Source organism: Triticum dicoccoides, chromosome 6B (genome assembly GCF_002162155.2).
Source record: "Triticum dicoccoides isolate Atlit2015 ecotype Zavitan chromosome 6B, WEW_v2.0, whole genome shotgun sequence".
Lineage (NCBI taxonomy): Eukaryota > Viridiplantae > Streptophyta > Magnoliopsida > Poales > Poaceae > Triticum > Triticum dicoccoides.
Genome location: NC_041391.1, coordinates 412,575,309 through 412,580,809, shown reverse-complemented (window position 1 = coordinate 412,580,809; position 5,501 = coordinate 412,575,309). Strand labels below are relative to the sequence as shown.

Here is a 5,501-nt window from a genome sequence, read left to right as displayed (position 1 = left end):
TTTTCTGTAGACTTTTACCCCTCCAAGAGTTGACTTCAACAAAGTGCAACTAGCAACTCGTATGCCATTTCTTGCACCTACCACAAGTTCCATGTTTGGAAAGTTTAATAAATCTCTATTGAAGTTAAACCTTGGTGTTTAGCCAGGTTACAAAAATCAATACCTACTTCACTGCAGACTTGTAAGAGTGTAATGTTCTGTCTTGTTACAAAGTATTGTAATGTCTATCTTAAATTGCAGGAATCCCAATCATGACGAGGGCCCAGAGAAGCCACCCTTTAGACCCATTATCTGCTGCTGAAATTGCTGTGGCTGTAGCAACTGGTAGAGCTGCTGGAAGAACTCCTGAAGTTGGTCAACCTATTCTCTTCTCTCAAATTGTAAACATATGTTTCAAATATATAATTAATATGTCACTTACAAAATTTATAGGTACGAGACAGCATGCGTTTTGTTGAAGTTGTGCTCCTGGAGCCAGAAAAGAATGTTGTGGCATTAGCTGATGCATACTTCTTTCCACCATTCCAACCATCCCTGCTTCCCAGAACCAAAGGTGGTCCTGTCATCCCAAGCAGGCTCCCACCTAGGAGGGCCAGACTTGTTGTCTACAACAAGCAAACAAACGAGACTAGCATTTGGGTTGTAGAACTCTCTGAAGTGCATGCTGCTACTAGGGGTGGGCACCACAGAGGCAAGGTTATATCATCAGAAGTTGTTCCAGATGTTCAGCCTGCAATGGTATATTTTTAGTTTCCATATATTGGTGGACACCATCCCACCATTATCTTTCGTAATCCTTGCTCAATACGATACCCACCATATGCTCACCCCGAAAAGTCTACCAATCTCTTATTTGCTCTAAAATGACTATGACCCTTGCGCGGGTGACTCCATTCTGCTGTGGACAGACGTACCAATTCTGGTATGGAAAATGGAATATGGGAGTTGAACCTTAGGAGGTCGAATCCACCCTTTTTGAACCGAAGGAGACACTCTTTTATTACTTGAGCATTTTATGCAGTTCGTTTAGAACGTCAATTTAGGGCAGCAAGTTTATTGTGTAATGAACTAACGACCATGTGGTTATCTCATCAAAATTCTTGTTGGTGAATTGTGGTATTAACAGTTTCTTGCACTAACATTAGCATAACCGCCTGAATGACTGACTCTTAAAATCAAGTCATAGGCTTGTTAAGGTGGTGGTGCATCATAAAACCTTTGCCCTGTCTACTTATATTGGTCAAGTTTCATACGGCTTTGGGGGTTTGCAGGACGCGATGGAATATGCTGAATGTGAAGCTACAGTAAAAGATTTCCCCCCTTTTATTGAAGCCATAAAGAAAAGAGGCATTGATGACATGGAGCTTGTCATGGTAGATGCATGGTAAGCTATGTCTAAATTGTTTCGATAGTTAATTATTTTCTTTAGCATTATCTTTTTACGCCTTCTGTGATAAAATCAAACTTTGAAACTGAACTTTTCTGCTAAAAATAATAGGTGTGCAGGCTATTATAGTGATGCTGATGCTCCCAACCGAAGACTTGGCAAGCCTCTAATCTTTTGTAGAACTGAAAGTGATAGCCCTATGGAGAATGGCTATGCTCGTCCTGTTGAAGGGATCCATGTTATTGTTGATATGCAGAATAATGTTGTAATAGAATTCGAAGATAGGAAGTTTGTCCCTCTTCCCCCACCAGATCATTTGAGAAACTACACTCCTGGGGAGACACGAGGTGGTGTCGATAGAAGCGATGTGAAGCCTCTTATTATCAGTCAACCTGAAGGCCCAAGTTTCCGTATTACTGGCTCTTTTGTGGAGTGGCAGAAGGTAAAGTGATTTCTAGTGTCTAATATTTCAAATGTTAGCTAATACTATCTAACAAGACCTAGTTAAAAATATCACTTGTATATTTTCTGTTGACCAGTGGAATTTCCGTGTTGGCTTCACACCCAAGGAAGGTCTAGTTATCCATTCTGTTGCATATGTTGATGGAAACCGTGGACGTCGTCCAATCGCTCACAGGCTGAGTTTTGTTGAAATGGTTGTTCCTTATGGAGATCCGAACGAACCACATTACCGGAAGAATGCATTTGATGCTGGAGAAGATGGGCTTGGAAAGAATGCACACTCTCTTAAGAAGGTCTGTTAGCTGCTTTCTGTGAATATTGTCTTTATTTTGATTCTGGGGGATATATAGACATATAGTACAATCAAATCATCTTGGTTGCATGTCAAATCAACTTGGAATTTTCTGAATAACTTTAGCTTCAGTGTACTATAGCAAGCATGTGCAGAGTGAAACGACAAGAGTAATTTACTAGGAATAGTGCTAGCATTTCCTCTGCAGCTTTCTGATGATACACTTACCGTGTTCCTTTGTTTATACTTTTGGTTTCATGATTTTATGATAATTCATCATTTTTTATTTCTCTGAAAATAAACTGAGTTATGTATAGAATGTTGTTTGGTTGGTTGATTACACCGTGTGCTAATCAAAATTTTGTTGAATTTTCATTTGGTTTTGTGCCCTTGCCAAGAAGTTTTTGCATGCTTGCATCCAACGGGCTGTTCAACCTCCTGTTATTTTTGTATCTGTACGTTTTCTACTTTAATAATCTAACTATGTTACGAATTGCTTTGTGTAGGGATGTGATTGCTTGGGATACATAAAATACTTTGATGCACATTTTACGAATTTTACTGGTGGTGTGGAGACAATTGAGAATTGTGTTTGTTTACATGAGGAGGACCATGGAATCCTCTGGAAACATCAAGATTGGAGAACAGGATTAGCTGAAGTTAGACGATCACGCAGGCTTACTGTCTCCTTTATATGCACAATTGCTAACTACGAATATGGATTCTATTGGCACTTTTATCAAGTGAGCATCAGCATTACCTTTTTCTTTTGTACTCCCTCCGTCCGAAAATACTTGTCATCAAAATGGACAAAAAGGGATGTATCTAAAACTAAAATAAGTCTAGATACATCTCCTTTTATTCATTTTGATGATGAGTATTTCCAGACGGAGGGAGTAGTAGTGTATTTATATTCTACTTAACTCCAGTTCAGAAACTGTTTTCTTCAAGTTCTATTAAAGTTTCTCTTCCTTATGTGATAGATATTTTCTTGTTCTTTGTAGGATGGTAAGATAGAATCTGAAGTAAAGCTTACTGGGATTCTAAGCTTGGGAGCTCTAATGCCTGGGGAACAAAGGAAATATGGCACAACTATTGCTCCTAGTTTGTATGCACCGGTTCATCAACATTTCTTTGTTGCCCGTATGGACATGGCAGTGGACTGCAAACCAAATGAAGCTTATAATCAGGTAGGTTTCTTGCCTGCCGTGTCGTGTAAGCCTTTTATGCGGTGATAAAAGGAACCTTGCTTTCATGATCTTGCAGTTTTTCCTATCCACTTCTATCAGCTTCTACAGCATGATGTTGGGCCATGCCTTTTTGACTTGTTAATTTGCATCATTTCATTGTCTTACCGGACATTACTTAAAAACGAGGATCTAAGATTAATTTTATTGACGTGTACTCTGCATGAAGAATATGCATTTCTTTGAATTATCATCTGGCTTGTGATTTTGATACTATTGCTACCTTTTCCATTGCAGGTGGTTGAGGTAAATGTGAAAGTTGAAAGTTCAGGCCCAAATAATATGCATAATAATGCCTTCTACGCCGAAGAAGAGCTTCTGCAATCTGAGTTACAGGCAATGCGTGATTGTGACCCTTCATCTGCACGACATTGGATTGTAAGGGTGCATGCTAAACATGGCTTTCCTTTTCCTAAGTCCTAAGTTCGTTGTGTGTGAAGAGAGCATGTACGACATCTCAGTCTGTTATTTTCTGTCTCTGAACCACACATCAAGAATTTGGATATTTAACTTTTGTGTTGCGCTGTTGCCTGCATATGTTGTTTTGATAAGATGTTCTTTGCATGTTGATCAGGTAAGGAACACAAGGACAGTAAATCGTACTGGGCAGCCAACAGGTTACAAGCTCATACCTGGTTCAAATTGTCTGCCATTCTGCCTGCCAGAGGCAAAGTTCCTGAGAAGAGCTGGATTTCTAAAGCATAATCTTTTTTTTTTTGAAACCTAAAGCATAATCTTTGGGTTACATCATACAAAAGGGATGAGATATTCCCTGGAGGAGAATTTCCTAATCAGAACCCGCGCATCCATGAGGGTCTAGCTACATGGGTCAAGAAGGATAGATCCTTGGAGGAAACCAACATAGTTCTCTGGTATGTTTGTCGCCACCTGCCAGCTGGTATTGATTTGCAGGTTCATTTCGGTTTGAAACACCTATCTGCCGTGTCTCTTAAAACATTTACATGCTGCAACTACAGGTATGTTTTCGGGATCACCCATATCCCAAGGCTCGAAGACTGGCCTGTCATGCCAGTGGAACGCAGCGGCTTCATGCTCATGGTAGTGCATCAGCCTTTAGATATTCCTGCATTATTCTCTTCAGCGTTTTGAGATAGATAGTTCTCTCTACTAGATCAACTCAGACTCTCAGACTACTTAGTATTTTGGAACGGAGGGAGTAATATATAGCAGGGATCTCACAAACGAAACCCTGATGCTTTGATTGTGCAGCCTCATGGATTCTTCAACTGTTCGCCTGCTGTCGATGTTCCTCCTGCATCCGATGTGGACGCCAAGGAAGCTGAGACGCCAAAGGACATCCAAACCGAGCTCATTTCAAAGCTGTGAGCCCCGGAACCGGAGAATCATGTGGTTACTCCTTTGCATTGACATGCTGTGTACGCCCTTATGATACGCTGCAGCTGCCTCTTGTCGTGAGCTGAATTCAATGTTTGCGATTGCTTCGTTCTTCTGATTTTTCCTGTTTTTCTGATTGGCGATTAGGACTCGCACTGAAGTTGCCACTCGAATTTTGTGTCCGGGAATGGACATGAGTTGGGGTACTACTTGTTCAGCGTCGGCGTTGTCTCATCAAAATTTCCAACCACTTGGTCACTTGCCAGATGAGCCAGCCTTGGCTGGGCACGTCCTCAACTGCCCAGTCGACAAGCCGTCTGGCTAAATGTCTGCATACCTGTATTTGGTTCCGTTTGCTTTATTCTCATTGCTTGCTGTATCCCCCACAAGGCCACGAGCTACCGTTGGTCCCTTATTATGCGAATGGATGCCCCATGCACCACCTAAGATTTTTGGCACACTGCACCTAGCACAAGCTCGTGGACCTTTACGCTGTTTAGATTTATGCACATTTACACGTCATATGGTAAGTGATGTAGAGAACCTACAAATAGTGTACTTTTTTCTCTCTAACAAACACTTCGAAAGCAAGTCCTTAGTCTTGAGAAATACTCGTCTAATGCATGCACCAGCACAAAAGTCCCCTAGGAACCTCTTTCTCTCTGTCCAGGTTCAGCTAGCGTTGGACAGTTGAATAGTCCTGTCACGACAGCCTATTGTCGGAGATTCAGTATTAGATCTGCCGATACATTTGCAA

The 5,501-nt window shown here is 41.1% G+C and overlaps 1 pseudogene; it reads left to right on the top strand.

Moving 5' to 3' along the window:
- The window catches only part of LOC119323722, a 7,664-nt pseudogene extending 2,673 nt beyond the window's left edge, over window positions 1-4,991 (top strand).
- The last annotated feature ends 510 nt before the right edge of the window (window positions 4,992-5,501 follow it).